The 19478-nt window shown below is 48.8% G+C and overlaps 1 long non-coding RNA gene across 3 annotated transcripts in view; it reads left to right on the top strand.

Moving 5' to 3' along the window:
* The first annotated feature begins 3548 nt into the window (after positions 1-3548).
* LOC116588149 overlaps positions 3549-19478 on the top strand; it is a 57501-nt gene continuing 41571 nt past the window's right edge. For 2 of the 3 annotated variants that reach the window (XR_004284824.1, XR_004284839.1), the window contains exons 1-4: positions 3550-4333; positions 4926-5066; positions 9221-9276; positions 9375-9902. This is a non-coding gene — a long non-coding RNA (uncharacterized LOC116588149). Of the gene's footprint in view, positions 4334-4662; positions 4825-4925; positions 5067-9220; positions 9277-9374; positions 9903-19478 lie in introns of all 3 variants that reach the window. The other variant, XR_004284831.1, reaches the window with a different exon arrangement.

Genomic DNA, 19478 nt, shown 5'->3' with positions numbered 1-19478 from the left:
GCTCACAGGGTCCCCATCTCTCCTGAGCCCTGGGTCCCTGGGGAGGCCATCCTGTCCCCACACCAGGTGCTGGCCGTCTGGGCTCAGGAAATGGCCAGCTCCTGTCTTCCCACCTTCCCTGAGGACAGCAAGTCCCAAGATTTGAGGGGTGGCTTAAATCTCACTCTCTGTTACCCCCACAGTGTCTTTTTTTTTTTTTTTAAAGATTTTATTTATTTGACAGAGAGAGATCACAAGTAGGCAGAGAGGCAGGCAGAAAGAGAGGGGGAAGCAGGCTCCCCGCTGAACAGAGAGCCCGACGCGGGGCTCGATCCCAGGACCCTGAGATCGTGATGACCTGAGCCGAAGGCAGAGGCTTTAACCCATTGAGCCATCCAGGTGCCCCACCCCCTCGGTGTCTTGTTTGAGTCCTGGGTGTGTAGACCTGCATGCCGAGCAGGAGTAGTGACATCACGGGGCTGCCTCTGGGAGTGGCCCCAGTGTCAGTTAGACCCCTGACCTCCAGGTCCTGCAGGAGGCAATAGAGGTGACCTCCAGGCCCGAGGGACACAATCCTTCACTCAGTGGCTCTCAGGCTGGCAGGCAGCAGGCTGGAAGCTGGAGCTCCGAGTGCCCTGCAGATGCCCCAAGCGTCTATCCCTTCCTGCTGACCTTAATCCTGGCCCAGAGGTGACAGGCTAAGCCCCATCCCCCTTGAGCCCATGTCCCCTGCCCGCTGGCTGCCAGCACCTTCTCCCAACAGCTCCCATGGCCTCCCACAGTCAACATCCTACCTTTTTGTTTCTGTGGGGTCCTTCTGCACGTCCGCATATTGTCCCCACTCTCAGCATGTGAGTGGCACCATTTGCACTGATTAATGACCACCCAGAAGTCCCTGAGTTTCTGTCTCACTCTGAAATCTTCATTGTGCCTTTGGAGGTCCTGCAAGCTACATCTGTGATGGGCCTTAGCTTCTGCTAAGTCCTGCAGGCAGTGTCTGGCCCCAGCGTTTGGTCAGTGGCCCACTGGGGTCTCTGGCTCATTCTCCCTATTGCCTGCTCTGTGCCAAGCTCCAGGCTGGGCTACGGACATAAAGGTGGACACAGCCTTCGAGGAATGCCTGGGCTGGGGGGATGGGTTGGGGAACACACAAATGGACACAGACTATTAGAACCCAGAGTGGGAGGTGGTCCCTGCTGCGACCTGACCCAGCCTGCAGACCAAGAAGGCTCCTTGGACAGGGGAGAGTCTTGGAAGATGTGCTTGAGAGGTGAGAGGGTGAGCTCCAGGCAGCAGGAGTGGCAGATGTGAAGGCAATGAATTTGGGGCGGAAAGGAAGGAAGGGAGGAGGGTCTAGGGGTAGGGAGTGAGCAACGAAGTTGTGGCTGGGAAGGGTCACAGGCACAGGCAGCTCCTCTTCTAATGGCACCAATCGTGCCACTGGAAACTGAGGCCAGTAGAGGTGGGACCAGGGCTCTGACCCAGCCCCTCCGCATCCAGCCAAGTGGCCTTGGGCATGTTCCATCCCTCTCTGAGCCTCAGCTTTCTCATCTGTGAAATGGGGCCAGTGAGCATTTGAGTCAGGGACTGTCCATTTAGACACCACCACAGGGGCTCCCAGAAGACTTGGACAAAATGCCACAGCAGGCTAAGTTTGGTCCCATCTGCTGGGGGCTTAGATCGTGGTACTCCTGTCAAGGTGATGCTTGCAGAGATCCCTGGCAGGTCTGGTCCCCTTGAGGCCCCCAGGAGGAAGAGGGAAAATGCTAATAGCTTCCTCTCCTCTGCCCCCAGGCACAAGTCAGCCCAGCTCTGTCCCCCTCCCCAGGGAGGGTCAGTAACATAGGAAGAAGGTCAGAGTGGCAGGGTGGGGGACTGGGGCTAGTGTCATCTCTTCTTAGGCAGCTCTAATATCTGACTGAGAGCAGTTCTGTTCCTTTTTGGGTTGCTATTTCTGCATAACCTACTGCCCCAAAGGTCAGGGTATAAATCCATCTTATTCTGCTCCTAGAGTCTGGATCTGACCACAGGAAGGGTACACAAGACAGGTGCTCCATGATGTCTGGCCTCAGCTGGAAAGTTTGAATCTGGAGGGACTCATTTGGAGGTTTCTTCCTACACACGTCTTGGTGGGGAACACTTGTGGGCCAGGGCTGCCTGTGGGGCTGCTTCATGGACCCTGGAGTCCCTCACCATGTGGTGGCCTCAGGGACACAGACCTTTCCGTAGAGCTTCGAGGCTCCGAGAGCCAGAGCTCCAAGCCTCCCCTGATTGCGACTCAGAAGCCACGCTGCACCACCCTTCCTACACTCTATTGGTTGAGCCGGTCCCAAGCCCATCCAGAGTGGGGACCCAGGGCCCCCCTCTCACGAGGAGCAGTGCTAAGGAATTTGCAGACATGACTGAGGGGCACTGTGCACGAATTGGCATACTATGTACTTTCTAGGATTCTTGGCAGAACTCCCCGCCGAGAAGCTCCTCAATGGGATGCTTGACTTTCTGCAATTAGTGTTTCATTTCTTTGACTTGAGAGTTTGATTCCTGTTAAAAATGTTATATCCCAAAAAAAGTCTCACCGTCAGCCTTCTTCATCACGACAGCCTCGGATCCTCTCTGAGAAAGATCTTGCGCCAACCCCTGGCAGATCCCAGCCTCCTCGGGATAAAAGTCAGGCAGTCAAGCCCATTCACCTCTCCTGCACCCTCTTCCTCCTTCTCCACTCCTCACACTGTACCTTCTCCATGGCCAGGACTCTGATCCCGTCCCTTTCTGTACCTGGGAAACCTCTGCTGAGACCCAGTGTCCCTTGGGCAGGTCCAGCCCCTCCCTATTCTAGGCACCCTTCTGCCATTTTGCTCATTCTCCCAAATTGGTCCCTGTCAGTCACTGGCTCCCGAAGTAAGTATGTGCTCTCTGGGGGCACAGTGTCCGCTATCTGAGCCAAAATAATTTGTAAGAACCCACTGGATGCATGGTGCTGGTCTTGCTGGGGCTTTCAGCCAGAATGCCTACCTATCTCTTCTCCTCCTCCATATGGCCTGGGCTTCCTGGTGATAAGGTGGCGGGGTTCCAAGGATGAGTGTCCCAGGGAGAGAGAGAGTGCCAGGCAGAAGTCACATAAGCCACATTGCCTTTTAGGACCCAGCTTTGGAAGACACAAAGAGTCACTTCTATTGTATTCCTTTGTTTGACCTTTGCATATCAATGTCATGTTGTAAAACAGAGGATGTTGGTGTGACCACCATTGGAAGACACAATCTGCTACCCTAATATTCATGGCGAGGAGTTAGTTAGTTAGATGGTCCCTGTAAGGAACGTGTCTGAGAAACTGTCGATGCCTAAAAAATGTTCACTGTTATTATTAAGTACTGGAAGGATTGATGTCTGGTACTATTGGAACTTGTCTTGGGGAAGGACGGTCACAGAAGATTTTCTAAAGGAGGTAACATTTTACCAGAGATCTGAGGCAAAGTGTCAGGGGAAGGAGCTCCAGGCAGAGTGAATGGCATGTGCAAGGGCCCTGAGGCCAATGTGTGTTGTGTTTTTTGTGTGTGTGTGTATATAATGAACTAAAAAGAAATGTGTCCTCAAGGACTGTTTTTTTTTTTTTTTCCCCCTAGAACTAAATGAAGAAATGAAATCTTGTCTCATTTCAGGGTGAGGAGGACTACACCATGTTTTTAGCTGCAACAGGGACCTGCGGTTGGCCAGGGTGTCGGGGTGGGGGGCAGTGAGTGAAGCCTCAGTGCACCTGCTCCCGCAAGGTTAAGGGGGCAGCGGATGGAGGTCCAAGTTCTCCAAGCACAGCCTCTGACCCAAGGAACCCCGCCCAGCACTATGGTCGCCACCTACCCTGAATATCGGAGGCTTGGGTTGAGGAGAGTGGGTCCCCTCCTGTCCAACCCTGTGGACCCGAGTATTCATTCTAGGACAGCCACTCGCCGCCCCAGCTCTGAGGGTGAGCACCTGGCTTGGGCTTCAGGTTAAGGCAGTCTGAACTCCTGCCGGACCCTAAGACCTTTGCTCCCCTGAGTGCTAGGATGTGGGTTGGCCTTTCTGTTCCCTTGGGGGCTGGGGCACAACAGCTCAACCCTTCCGTGGGTGGGAGTGGGTGACAGTGAGCCTTCCCCTCCCTGTCCCTCATGCCACTGCCCGGGACAGTGGGAGGAACGGTTACCTCCTAGGGCTACTGTGTGTCTCTCTTTGTCTCAAAGAGCCTTGAGAGACAGCAGGAGAGAGATTTAATTGCAGCCTGCCTGAGAACCTCAGAGGCACTGACCTTCCTGGCCACACCCCAAGCTTGGCACGCTTTAATTAAGAACAGAGTGCTGATTGGAGGAGCCCCTTCAGCCTGGTAAGCAGAGCCGCCATGGGATGGCCAGCTGACCCTCCCCGGGGGCGGGGGGGTGGGATCTGTGTCTTCACGGAGGGTGGCAATTTAGACCACGGTTGCTAGTTGTTATTTTCTGATCCACTGGTTGTGAAGGGAACAAACGTGCTCCGGAGCTGCCCTTTCTGGCAACCCACCTTGTATCCATCCTCCAGCAGCTTTTCCTGGTCAGCATGTCTGTGTGACATGCTGGGCAGTGTGGGACTATCTCCGTGGCTGTGCCACGAGGCTGTAGACAAAACAATGTGAGACCCAACTGATTGGGTATCCCTGGCCCTTCCTCCCCAAACCAGAACCTTTATCCATTGGGGCAGCACAGCATGGAGACTGAGATCAGACCCTGAGCCTATGAATTCCTGACTGTGTGACCTTGGGAAAGTCATTCAACCTCTCTGAGCATGGTTCCTCACCTGAGCAGCAGCTTCTTGAAAATGCCTGAGAGAGCACAGTGCCAGGTGTGGACCCAGCTCCTGTCCTTGTCCCACCATCGGCGTGGACCTGGGGCTGGGGGTGCCTAGTGCGGCACACGTGCACACTGACTGCTTACCCCCTGCAGTGCCTGCGTCTTTCTGCTCCTCTGCCTGAGGTCCCTCTCCTGTGTCAGAAGAGCCTACCAGCGTGGAGGTTTATTGATTCTGTACACCTGCCTCCCTCTAGCAGCCTTCTTTCAATAAAGGATGGGAGTTGCAGCCCCATGGTGGGTAATTTTTTTTTTTTTACTGTTAATTTGTTTATATTATTTTTATTTTATCTTATGTAGTTCTTTTGTCCTTAGGTTTATCTAAAGAAAGATACACTGTCTAATTATTGTTTTTTTTTCAAAATTTTTAATTGTGATAAAATTTACATAGCATAAAATTACCATCTTAACCATTTTTAAGTGGATATAGTTAAGTACATTCACACCGTTGTGTAACCAATTCCAGAACTTTTTTCATCTTGCAAAACTGAAACTCGGTGCCCATAAACATGAACTCCTCATTCCCCTTCCCCAGCCCCAGGCAACCACCCTTCTACTTTCTGTCTCTAGGAATCTGACTGCTCTAGGGAACAGAATTGCTGGGTCATAAATTATTTCTATGTTCATCACTATTCTACATAGTTTTGATTTGCATTTACCTACTGATCACTTTCTGGAATAAAACCTGTATTTTTTTTCAAGGCTGGTTGTACTGTGAGAGAACATTTAAACTAGCACTAACAAAAATGAAAACTTATTGGCTCGTGTAACTGAAAGTCCAGGATGATTTTGGCTTCAGGCATGGCTGGATCCAGGTGTTCAAATGATGCCTCTCCACTTCTTGGCTCTGCTTTCTTCTGGGTCGGATTCATTCTCAGGCAGGCTTTCCCCATGTAGTAGCCAAGGGAATGACTGGTAACTTCACGGTGATAGTCTTCCAAAAGAAAAACGGTGTCTCATTCCCAGTAGCTACCATTAGAGTCCTATAGAGGGTTCCCAGTGAGCTAAGTGTGAAAATGCTCCACTGGTCACTGAGGGCAGGGGTATGAAATGGTCTGACTGAACAGGCATGGGTCAGGAACTGGGCTGGGTCAGTTCCACCTGGGCCATGAGCCCTGAGAGTGGGCCCCCAGAGCAGGTGTCCACAGCTGGCATCAAGTTGGTGCTGCTCTGTCTTTGGCTGCTTTGCTGGGTTTCCTGCCTTGCCATGTAGCCTTTGTCTCATCGTGGTTCCCCGTTCCTGAGTGCATAGTCATCGGTCCTCCTGACCCCGCCCTCCCATCAGGGCAGCTCCTCAGCTGCCATCTGGATTCTGGGAACTGAGAGGAGGCCATTGGCAGTAGGGGACGTGGGTTTGACCAGTGACTGAGCAGGTGTAGGGAATTAGCATCACCTGGTGGGAGGGGATGGGTACAGGGCCAAGCCTGTGCAAAGCAGGTGGCAGATGGCCATTTGAGCCAGGACCCTAGCTGCGGGGAGTCTGGGTAGAGTCTGGAAGAGGCCTGTGGAGACCCTGAAGAGCATCCAGGACCAGCTCTCAAGTCTCTGTGGGGCCATTCAAAAGAATCCACTCTGGACACTGGGGTTGTAGAGATAATGCAGACACCTTATGAAGGCAGATAATTAGGCAGGTAACTCGAGTGACTGTCTCCTAAGAGTATTGAAAGCACTCTGGGGACAGGGGCTGGCTAAACAGATGACTTTGACTCCCACACGATCCAAGAATCCCTTAGATGTGGGGTACGGCTGTGGCACTCAAGGAAGACTCTGGCATCCCAGGGCCAGGCCTGCGCAACTCTGAGACGAGAAGGCAGGGTTGCTCCTGTGCCCCTGACTCCCCATCCCCCTGGGTGGGCCCGAGGCAGGCAGACCACCTCAGCCGAGACCCCAGCACACCCGCAAAGGAGGGGCAGACGTGTGTATTTTATAATCAGAGTGAATTAGAAGTCCTATTGCGCTGGGAATTCTCCTCTTCCAATTTTGCAAACTCTCTGGAGATAATTGGAGGCCCCCTGGTGTGTCAGAAGCCAAGACTGGGAATCCTGGGGCGGGGGCAGAGAATCGCTGAGGGAAGAGCCATCTGCTCCTGTTCCCGGTTCTCCCGAACCAGAGCTTTTAAATGTGCTGGTTAAGTCGTTTCTCCCCAAAGTCTTCCCATGCCCAGGGACGATTTTGAGATCGATGGCTCACCCCAGGATCCAGCTAGGTCATGCCTTTCATGCTATAGGTGAAACTGAGGCCAGAGAGGGGAAGCTACCTGCTCAGAGCTACGGGCACTGGGGAAAGCGAATGCAGGAAACAGATAGGGTAATTGCGGGGCAGAGGATTGCCCTACAGGAGATGAGATCAGGGGCCTCTGCCACTTGGGAGAGCACCAGGCCCATACTGGAAGGTAGGGGGTCAGGAGCAGTCAAGGACGAAGATGTCATACCCTCTATCAGGGTCACCGAAACAAGCCCCTGTCTCATGCCAGCCCCTCCAGCCACAGTTTTGTTTTCTCTCACCCACCAGCCCACCCGCCCTTCTCAGATGAGAGCTAAATTGCTAAATGAAATCACAAATTCAATACACTGGGGCTCAGTGGGGATAACAGCTTGATGTGTGAATCCTTCACCTACCCCCCCACCCCCCGCCCACGTACGCACACACTGGGTTTAATAGTGGATGACACCTGAATTCAGGACTTAAAAACTCAGTTGCCTGCAGGGGCCAGTAGGTGGCACAGACAAAGAACATGGGTGGGGGAGACTATAGGGAATAGTGGAGACTGTAGTAAACACTTGACTTAATGGGGAAACCCCTGCTGTTTCCAGGCAACTGTTGCCAGGCCATGGGGAGAGGGCATAAGTCTTTGGCTATTTCAAAGGAAATCGACGATTCCAATTTTTAAACAAAGACCTCACGTTTTTACACATTGGCAACTTGTTCACATTTCTATAAGACTTGAAGAGGGTCGGCAGGCTGGATTTGTGCTGGAGCGCCCTTCACTTGAGAAAGGGACTGGTTGGTGATAAAAAATCCTGAGTAGAGGGGGAGGGGGGGCAGAAACATTTTAACGTCTGGCAGTTATAAGTAACAGTAAGCTCCTAGAGGCAGTAGGATACAGAGATAAACTAGACAAATCCAGGGCTCGTGTTCTAGTGGGGAGCTGTGGTGACACAAATGACCACACCAGTCATGACTTAACTACAGGGTAGAGGTCCAACACTTAGTGGAACCAGGCACTGTGCTGGGGGATGTCTCCCTGATCTCATGAGCCCCCCAGATACCCTGCTGTCCTCCCTGGGGGAAGGTGAGCTGACACCCATGGGTGACTGTCTTTACGACTCTGGAGATGGGAGAATAGGGAGGGAGACTGTGGCTTGTGCCATGTCATCAGTGCTCACTGAGGCACCAGCACTCCTCACACGACCCTCAGTGCTGGGTGGGGCTCCCATGGGCGGGTAAGGGGCAGCTCTAGCAGCATTGAACAGACACATCCTTCATGCTGAACACATACGTAGATGTGTGTCACAGAGCAAGACCGAAAGAAATGCAAATCCTATGTACTCGCCATGCAGCTGTTTCCATGAGCGCCGACTGGTTTTGTCACTGTGGTCTTGAGCACCCTCCGCTATAAAGCTGCGGCCATGTTTTATATGAGCCCACCATGCTGGGCATGGTGGGTGCCCTGATGGGTTGTTGGCCTGAGGCTGGCCGAACAGAGAGCTGCCCTGGGAGGTTTTTCAACTGGAACTCAACAGGAGCAGCGGAAGCTGCAGCGGCCCTGCATCTCACACTGCGGAAGACGCCAGTTTGCAGTGAGGGAGCACGAACCCAACCAGAGAGGCACCCACATGGGAATTGGCAGGGGTGTCCCAGTGGCAGGGTGCCCTGGTCCCTGATGTGTCCCCGTCCCTCTTTTTATGAGACACCTGGATCTTTCTAAAAACTATTTTTTTTAATTTTAAAAAATATTTAAAAATTATTTTATACTTGAATTTAAAAACCTGTGCTAAAAAGACACATGAGATAAAACTGGACACTTCAACCATTTATTAGTGTCCAGTTCGGTGGCATCAAGGACATTCAAGTTGTGCAGCCATCCCATCCCCAGAACTCTTCATCCTCCCCAAACTGAAACTCTGTCCCCATGAAACACTAACTCCCCCTGTCACCCGCATCCTCCCCCCATTCTACTTTCTGTCCCAAGGAATCTTCCGAGGTGACTCAAGGGATCTCATGTAAGTGAAATCACACAGCGGGTATTCTTTGTGACTTGCTGATTTCACTTACCACAATGTCCTCAATTTAACAAGGACATTTTGCCCCAGCAAGTTCAAGTGGGGATTTTGTTGCTTGCAACCAAAACGACACTGATGACTAATTTAATCACTATGACTTTTTCCTAGCAACTGAATTTAAACGGTAACATAGAACACTGTTGAGAGAAACACCTCTGTATAAGGTCAGTACCTTTTCTTCCAGGAAATCCAACTGGTTCAGTCACTGCCTGACAGAAATGTTGACTTTCTTTCATTTTTTTCTTCTTTTGGTTGTCACCAGTCTCATCTTGCCCGCAGCCTTGCCGCCTACAGTGCTGAGCATCGCTGGTCTCCGGCCCACAGACGCTGGCCAACTGTGACGTCCCCCTGGGGGGGTTGCTCCGTGTGTGTGACCGAGCCCCGAGTCTGACACTGCTTGTGATGGGCTCCTCCAGGGGCAGGTCGGACAAGGCTGGGACCATTCTCAGGCCGACTGCGGCTTTTCCTCTCCACCCTTAGCAATTCTCAACACCAACATCTCTGCTAGATCTCCGTCTCCTCCGTGGTTTGCGCCACCTGCTTTCTGCTGACATACAGACTCAGGTACCAGCGGCGTCAAATACTCCACCACGTGCTCAGCGATCCCAGTGACAGCTGCCTGCTCCATGCCTTTGCCTGTCCCGAGTCCTCTTGTCTGTCTGAGCCTTGTCCCCAGCCTGCCCTTCCTCGGTCAGAGACAGAGGTCAGCGATCAATGGACCACACATCAGGCCTGGAGTTTGGGATGTGTTTGGAGGATACCCGAGGCCAAGGTCACATTTGGATTCTGTGTAAGTGGGGGAGTCAGGGCAGGGGCTCTATGGGGTCCGCCGGTGCTGGGGACCAGGTGTTGCCAATCATTCAGAGCAGCCCTCCCCCACCTCAGGAGAAGGGCCCTGGAGCTAGTGGCAGCTGCTGGTTGGGGTTTATGTCACACTCCCTCCAACTCAACAGCCCCCTGGCCAATGACTTGGACCACTATGGGGGTGCAGAAGGCCAGCCCTAAGTGTAGGAAGAGCTTTGTGCTGTGGTCCTGCCCTGGATCTCTGTGGGGACTGGGATCCAGCTGAGAGAGTCCGTTTCTTCCCTGTCTGTCCCGTGTGACCCTACCTGTCCCATGTGATCCTGTCTGGCCATGTGACCCTGCCTATCCTATGTGTCTCCCTTTCTTTCTTATAAGAGCCCTCCCTTAAAAGTCATGTCCCTTGGTACCCCCTCAGCCTTGCTTCTAGGACACGCTGGGTGGGTTGGGCTGGGAAGGGAGAAGGCAGTAAACAGGAGGCCGAGTTAGCAGTTATGAGACTGAGAGGAGTCAGGATGGACGGGAATGGGGCTGCAGCTGGTGCGTGGGTGAGGCCAGAGCCGGGCAGGGAATGCTGGCAAGGCTCTCCGCAGAGGGGTGGCCCTTCTCCTGGCCTCCAGCCCCACTGATCTTGACACCCAGGGCAATTTGGGGTACGAAATATCTTTCAACAGGAGTGCCTTCCTGCTCTTAGATTTTAGCAATCCAGGCCCACATGCCCAGTAGGATTTCAGGGCTATTGTTCCTTGGGGTATTGAGGTCATGTTAAAGCAGAAATGTGTGATACCACTTGTAAAAGATGGGAAAGCAGACTTCACTCAGGAGCAAGGAGATAGGTGTGAGAGTGCAGGCCAGTGGGGATTTGCAGCCAGGGGGCGGGGCTGGTCCTCGGATGGGAAATGAGGAAAAGGAAGCATCAGGAGAAATGGGGATTCTTGCTGAAGTCTGGCCCCTCTGGGGGTGAGGGGCAGACAGAGCCTAGCAGAGGGTTCTGGAAGAGGAACCAGATCAGATCTGGGGGCTGGGGGAGTGAGGGAGGGTTCCGATGAGGCTAACGTGGCAGGGTTTTTCTACAATGGAATTTTACCAGGAAGTACATGCACAGGGCTAGGTAAGGGCTCATGAGCCTGGCTCTTTGGTTGGATGGAGTTGTGGTCAGTACACAAGAACAAGAATAAGCGCAAAGGGAATGGACAGAGGCAGTCGGTCCTGGCATGCATCCTAATACTAGTAGCTGCGGGGACAGAGTTTGGGGAGCCCTGGTAAGGGGAATGGTGTGGGGTGAGCAGGTAGGATTCAAGACCTGGGACAGCAATATCCCTGTCACACAAGCAGGCCAGCCTCCCCCCAATCTCTGGTCTGCACAGATAAGGGACAGGCCTGGCCCCGTGTCCTAGGAGGCATCCCTACTTCTGGGGCTCTAGCGGCCAGTTGGAAATTTGTTCTTCTGGTCCTTCAGTCCAGGCGGTGGCCCAGGGCTGAGCATTGCAATGGGGTGGGAAGGGGTCCCCTTGGTCTGCAAAGCCGGCTCCAGTCCTGAGGCCGGAGCTGGTCTGAGCTTACCTGCCCAGCCCCAGATCCCACCCCAGGAGGAACCCCAGGAGGGACCCCAGGGTTGGCAGGGTACCTCATTCTCTTGACAGGGCAGTTTAGAAACAAAAGATCAGGAGTGGCCCAGATTCTTGGTCACTTTCCCAGCTGCTCCATAGCCCTGGGAGGGGGCGGGGGTAGTGGGGGGCGGGAGGAGTGACTGTTCTGTCCTTCTGCAAACACAAACACCCAAAGGCGTCCTGATAATTCATTAGAAAGAAATCTGCCTTGCTCCTTTAAGAAAAAGGAATAGCTCCCTTCAGCAGATGCTGGTTGTAGCAGCTTGAGCCCAGGTTGTAAAGCAGCCCAATTGTATGCAAATGTATGTACCTGTTGGGAGGGGGAGGGGCGCTGCCTGAGGAAACCCAGAGAGAAAGCCGCTGATCAAAGGCAGCACTGGATCTCAGCCTCTTAGAACCCAGAATCCCATAGCCTCAGAATAATTAGTGCTTATTATCACACAGCCTTAGAAGAATGGCAGAGAGCGAAAGCAAGAAGGAGAACCAAGGGCCCCCTTTGTCCAGTGGAGGCCAGGGGGCCAGTAATGTCTGCCGATGCCCCACCCACCCCCCAGCCATGCACCCACCTGACACCTGCTGGGCACACACGGTGGCGCCTGCCCTCTGGGATGCTGTCACCAACAAAGTTGGAAAGAAGAGATAGAAAGAATGAGAGGCGCTTCTGGTGAGCATGACTGGAGGTTGTGACACCAAAGGCCATGGGGCAAGGTGACTGTTCTTGAATGTAAGGAACAGGGACGGTTGTCAGCGGGTCCTGGGATGGGGCTTTGGTTGCTAGGGTCCTTGACACCGTTTCACGACAGAAACATCTCCACTGCTTTTGTAGCAACGACCACTGTCAGGAAGGGGAGGGGTCCTGTGCCTCTGCGGCCCACGGTCTTGGTGAGCAAGCAGGTGCCATTTGTGAAAGAAAATGAGGTTGGCTCCATGGGAGGACTGGTGAGGGGCATGTGAAGAACTGACAGCTGCCAACCACAGTCATTTCTGCAAGGAGTGGGCTGGCCGGTTGAGAGCCCCATTTAGTCCAACACACTCCCCAGCTCCTGGTCTTGCTCTGTGAGAAGCAGAGTATCAGCATTTCTGAGCAGTGAAGGGATGGGACATGTGGGCATACATGTGGGCATGACCTTGGGCTTGCATCTTTGAGGGGGTCACCCCGCTCAATGCCTTCACAGGCATTCATTCCTGAGGCCCTTCTGGGCAGGGGCAAGAGAAGTTTAGGGCCTCGGGTTTGCCTGGTCCCTGAGCCTTTTCTTGGGGTCTTGGCCTGGATTCTGGGCTCACACTTGCTGCCACCCACACTTTTGCTCTTTACTCCTATGTTCCATGTGCATTGGTCTATACATCACAGTGGGAAAGGCAAAAGTGGAATGACCACGACCCTCATTCATCTTCTGATTTCAATAAGAAGCACCATCTCACAGGCCCATTGAGGGCAGGGAATACAGAGCAAAGTCTGACACTCCAAAACAGCCAGGAGCAGTGAAATGGAGACTGGGGCCCATCCAAGGGGCAGCCAAGGTCCATGCTTGTCACAGGGCAATGTGGGCTCAGTTCTGGCCGGGCTTCCTTTCTATTGAGAAGTTGGAAATCTAGACTTCTGGGTAATATCTAATTTTTCAATATTAACAGTAGTTCAGTGATGAGGAGGAGGACAACAGCCTTCTGTGGGCCAAATAAAAAAATACTATGAGTTGGATCCCCCTGTGACTGTTGGACTACCTCCGACCTCTTGAGTATCTGTTTTCAGGATCCAATCTGGTCCTGGGATCCTGCATCCTAGCACAGGCACTAAGGGTTGGTGAGTGGAGGAATTCTAGTCTGATCTGGTCTGATCTAGTCTGGTCTGGTCTGGTTTGGTCTAGCGTGGTCTGGTCTGATCTGGTCTATCATCTCTGGTCTGGTCTGGCCTGTTCTAGTTTGGTCTGGTCTGTTCTGTTCTATTGACTCTGGTCTGCTCTATTCTGATATGGTCTGGTCTGGTCTAATCTGATCTGGTCTGGTCTGGTTTAGTCTGATCCCCATCCATTGATTATTTCCTCTGAGAAGAAACTGTTAGGCAATGAGTGACACAGAAGAGTCAAGCATTCTCTGCCCTAAACAAGTTCCCAGTCTGGCAGGCAGTAAAGACAGGATACAATTAAGATCTTGATGATTAAACAAAATACATTGTTTCATATGAGAGGAATGACCCACATGTTGGATTGTGTTCTCTTGTTTTTTCCTGTTTTGGATGGATTTTCCTTTCTACTTGGGCACAGCATCTTGATTTTTCTGTAGAGAATCACAAGCTCTCTACACTCAGTTTTTGTGGTAGAGGTAGAGTTGTCTCTCCCTCCAAGTGTCCAGATGGGAGCACATTACATGGGCTTAGACAATCAGAATGTTCTATTCTCCTCCATTCCCATGGTGATGGGTTCAAGGGTGGACATGTGACTTCAGCTAGGCTGATGAGATGCAATTTGGGAACATCTATTGTCAAGAAAGAAAGTTCTCTTTTTGTTGGTAAGAATTAGGATTGGGACAAGTCACATTTGCCACCACTTGGTAGAGGGTTTACCGAAAACATGACCAACTCAGAAAGAGATTGTGATACTCCTGATCATGTTGTTCAAACACTAAGATCAAAATAGGCCTGAAGTTTTCAGTTTGTGGAGTCAATAAATTCCTTGTTTTGCTGAAGCCACTTTGAGCTGAGAGTCTGTCACGTACATCCTATAGAATCCTGTCCAAAACAAATACCATGGGGGTGAATCTGGAGTAGTTTCCTCAGGTGTGAGGATCCAGAAAAGATTTCATGGAAAAGATAGCATGGAACAGGCAAATAAGCAATATTTTGAAATCCAGTGGAAGGTAGGAGAATGTTCCAAGTAGAACAGAACTCATAGCATGAGCCAAAGCTCAGAGGCAGGAAAAATGGGCACATTTGAATAACAGAGAGAAGCTTAATTTGGATCAAGCACAGAGTACTTATGGGGTCTCCACGAGAGAGCAGTACTGAATACAGTTGGAAAGATTGGGCAGAACCAGAGTAGGGGGTGGGGCTAAGGTTTACATTACATGCTAAGAAATTGTTGTCTAATGTATACAGCAGTGTGACCCTTGGGGAGGATGGATGGAACCATGCTTCCCTGAGGAAAGTTACGGTCCATTTTAAGAAGATACAGTGGAAACAGGAAGGTGTGATTTTAATCTGGTGGCTGTTCTAACATGTGGGTAGATTCCAGGGTGGATATTTACTTCCTTGAGCCCATATTCCTTTGATCCTATCCATAGAAATGGGTGTGGGAAGATGAGGGGTGAATTACATTAGTCCCCGGTGTTGGGCAAGTATGCAACTAACTCCTTTATCCATCCAGAATTCATGTTGCTGTACAGCAGAAGGCGAATAGGTCATTCATTTTTCTCCTTTAAATTATCAGCCAGTTGTTCCAGTGCCATTTGTTCAATAGTTTGTTCTTTCCCTGCTGAATTCAAGTGTCATATTTAGTGTATGGTAAATTTTTATCTTTAACAAGTTCCTTTTTGTCAGACTTTCTATTGTGTTCTTCTGTGTTCTTTTATTGTTCCTCGTGTTCTTTCCAGGTGACATACTCATAACTGTTATTTCATAATAGGAATCCCCTCATTATAGCTTTTTAAAAAATCTAAAATATTTTGGCTGTCCTAATTTGCTTATTGCAAAAAATATACTTGCAGATTACTTTGCTAAAAATTTAGTTCTGATAGAAATGAAATTTATTCTAGAAATTCATTGGTAGGGGTACTGACAACCATAGAATATTTACCCCTCCCCTAGTGGAATATTGGATGACTTCTTTAATATGCCCATTATAGCTCTGCGATTTTATTGTTATACCTCACGTACATTTTTTAAAGATTTATTCATTTATTTGAGAGAGAAAGAGAGCGCACATGAGTCAGGGGGAGGGGCAGCGGGAAATGGAGAAGCAGACTCCCTGTGGAGCCAAAGGCAGATGCTCAACCAGCTGAGCCACCCAGACACACCTTACTCACATACATTTTGTGAAAAGGTTATTCCTAGATAATTTATGGTTTTGGGAGTTTTTTCAGTTGTGCTTTGCAATTTTATTACATGTTTACTTTGTATGACTATGCCACTGAAACTTTGTGATGTTTCCAGTAGTTATCCAGTTGATACTATCAGAAAATAACTTAGGTACCTCTTTTCTAATTAAAATTTATTTTTCATGTCTTATTTAGCTGACTAGACCTTTCAGATCAGCTTAAAATAATATTAGTAATAGCAGACATCCTCGCTTCATTTCTGTACAATGGAAATGTCTCTAATAGTGTTTTTGAATATTGAGAATGACATTTGTTTTTAATTTAAAATAGGTATATTTTCTCATGAAAAACAAAACTAAAAGATAATATATATGCAATAAAGGTTGTATGGGGCTTATAAAGCCTAAGATATCTATTATCTGGGCCTTTACAAAATGAGTTTTCAAACTCCTGATCTGATGATTTTTATGTTTTTTGAATTATTGATGTGATGCTATTAATATTGAACCATCCCTGAATTTCTAGGCCAAGCTTGGATATGACCAAAATTCTACTTGATTTGCCATCCTTAGGAGAACAAAAGCAGGGTCCACATTTCAGAAAGGGAAGATCATGGGCCTCTCAGGCCAGAAGGGCAGAACTCACGAGCACTAGTGTCCTGAGAATGATGAAGAAATCATGGCAGAAGGGAAACATTGCATTTTATGGGGGTGTTTTGACTTTGTATTTTGTGGATGACTTCTGGTGGCTTTAGCCCTTGGGCAAATGGCATTGATGACTATTTTCAAAGTGCATTGACAGCGAGGTTGGTGACATTTGTTTCACTCCCAAGGGGTCTCTCTTTGGTTTCCTGTGAAGGAGAAAGTAGTCAGCAGAGAGCTGCTGTACATTTGGCTAACAGGGGTGAGTTTAGATCTTCCCTTTAATGACCAACCTATGCGGTCAGCTCTTGAGGCCTTTGTCCTAGGAGCCAAGTCAGAAAGTTGTCACAACTCTTGCAGTTTTGAATGGTCAGAAAGTGACCACCTTTTGGGTCATGAGGCAGTGTAGGTGTGGTCAAAGCCTGAGATGGCTACCAGGATGTATACCGGCAGAGCTGATCAGAATAGAGAGTGACCATCCTCCACCCTCCTTGTCTCTGTTTCAGAACAGGCACTTAATTTGAAGTTGAATTCTCCCTGGAATTCAGTAAAGCACACAATAGTGAGCAGCATGTGTATTTGTATGTTTGTGTGTACATGTGAGTGTGCAAACTGAAGAAAGCGCTAGGTCCTCCCTCTGCTCCATGAAATACAACATAGTGACAATAAGCATGGGTAGACACAGTTCATAAATAGAACTAATTCAGTGGGAACGAGAAGTTGGTCTCAGAGGTGAACACAGGAACATAAGCCCCTCAGAAATTACAGACATCTTGGCAGTAATGTTGGTGGAGCTATGGGTTTCCATGGAACACAGAATAGATGTTCAAGTCAGTCTTATCTATATTTAAGAAGTCAGCAGAAATCATCTGTTATCCGAGTTTCTTCTAGGAAAGACAGAGAGCACAAAAAGATACATTTTAATGCCTAGAAATAAAGCCTGTGGACATTTTGGTGGCTAGTCTTCTAGATTTTTAGTTATGCTTGCAGACAGACACTCTAAGTTGGCTGTGGGATCATAGAAAAAAAAACAACAGATATTGGTCTCTGCCCCTGGATCCTGGATTCAGGGCTCATAAAACCCATGTAATTTCCTATGTGATAAGAACATTAGGAGTATCTCTTATTTTAGTATTTGGTCTTTGACCCCATCCCTGACACGGGGATCCTAAAACTCTTGTGAATTCCTAAGTGATAAGAGCACTAGGAGCATCTTTTGTTCTACTGAAGTGATTCTGGGTGGGTTCCTGGATGGCTTCTGGATTGGGGCTGGTCATCAGAAAGTCCAAGCCATAATTAGAAGCTTGGCATTTTCAGCCCCATTTTCAACCCTCCAGAAAGGAGAAAGGGGCTGGAAATAAAGTTAATATTTGATACCACCTCTGTGAGAAAAACCCCATAAAAACCCTAATAGTATGGGGTTCAGAGAGCTTCCAGCTTGGAGAACACACCCAGGAAGGTGACATACCCCAAGCCCATGGGGGTAGAAAGTCCTGTGCTCAGGATCTTCTCACGCTATGCACCTCACCCTATGCATCTCTTTATCTGCCTGTTCATCCGTATCCTTCATCATATCTTTTAATAAACTGAAAAATGTAAGTAAACATTTCCCTAAGTTTTGTGAACCACTCTAGCATATTACTCAAACAAGTAGGGGGTCTTTGGAACCTCCAATCTCTGTTGTTTGGTTGGAAAAACAGGTGAGAGTCTCAGCTTGTGACTGGCATCTGGAGGGGGGGTTGCTGTCTTATAGGACTGAACCCTTTACCTGACAGGTGTGATGCTATCTCCAGGCAAATAATGTCAGAATTGAGTTAAATTGTCAGACACGCAGCTGGTATCACAGAGAACTGCTTGGTGTGGGCAAAATCCCCCACACATTTGGTGAGTAGAAGTGAAGTGTTCTATATGAGTAGTAAGGAAGACACACAGGTGGGAAACTGGGTAGGTTTTCCCTTAGACATGGGTCCAATCAACACCCATTCCCAATCACCTTTTCAGTGGTCTACAGTAAGGGCTGAAAAGAAGAGCAGTTTATTTCCCAGTCTTCTTCGCACCTGGGTAGCTTATGGCCCACACACTTGAGTGCCATGAGACCTAGGGAGAAACCTGCTGAGGTTTATCTTCTTTGAAGAAATGTCTACTCAAATCTTTGACCATTATTTATTAAGCTATTTGTCTCTTTATTATTAAATTATAATAGTTCTTCATGTATTTTGGATACTAGAACCTATCAGATATATAATTTCTAAATATTTTTCCAGTTTTATGGGTTGTCTGTTCACATTTTTCCTCTGAAACAAAAACTTAAATTTTGATGAAGTCCAATTCACCTTTTTTGCTTTGACTGTTTGTGTCTTATGTATAATATCTAAGAAAGCATTGGCTAATCCAAGCTCACAAAGATTTATCCTATCTTCTCTTCTAGTAGTTTTATAGTTTTAGTGCTTACATTTAGGTCTTACCTATTTTGAATTAATTTTTGTGTATATTGTGTGAGGTAGGGATTGTCTTTTTTTTTTTTTTTTAAAGATTTTATTTGTTTATGTGACACAGAGAAAGGGAGAGCACAAGCAGTGGGAGCACCAGGCAGAGGAAGAGGGAGAAGTAGTGTCCCCACTGAGCAAAGGAGCCTGATGCGGGGCTTGATCCCAGGACCCTGAGATCATGACTTGAGCCAAAGTTAGACACTTAACCGACTGAGAAACCCAGGTGCCCATCATTCTTTCAACCTATTTGTGTCTTTGAATCTAAAGTATATCTCTTATAAATAGCATGTAGTTGAATCATGTTTTTTTAAAAAGTTCATTCTGTCAACCTCTGCCCCTTAATTGGAGTGTTTTCCATTTATATTTAAGATAATTTCTGATAATGTGGGATTTAATTCTTCCATTTTGTGCTTTGTTTTATATACATATTTATGATATACATATACATATATGTATATGGAAACTTTGGAAATCATATTCTCCCTCTACTACAGTTTCCTTTTCTTTTCTCTTTTCTTTTCTTTCTTTCTGGTGGCTTTTAAAAACTGTTGTTTGTGACTTTTCTGAACTAATTCTGTAATGTTTGTATTCTTTGTCATGTGTGCTCACTGATTTGTCTGTTGGGCTGGCTTAATGGTCGGCTAATGTTTGGATAGAGATTTTCTAAATACCTGGAACCATCATGATCTGTACTTTTTGCTGAGGGTCTCTGTGTGTGTGTGTGTGTGTGTGTGTGTGTGTGTGTTGGGGCATGTCATTATTTCAACACTTACTCAGGCAGTTTACAACTCCATCT

The sequence above is a fragment of the Mustela erminea genome, chromosome 1, assembly GCF_009829155.1.
Source record: "Mustela erminea isolate mMusErm1 chromosome 1, mMusErm1.Pri, whole genome shotgun sequence".
Classification (NCBI taxonomy): Eukaryota; Metazoa; Chordata; class Mammalia; order Carnivora; family Mustelidae; genus Mustela; species Mustela erminea.
The sequence above is the reverse complement of the archived record's forward strand: the minus strand, read 5'-3'. Positions and strand labels throughout refer to the sequence as shown.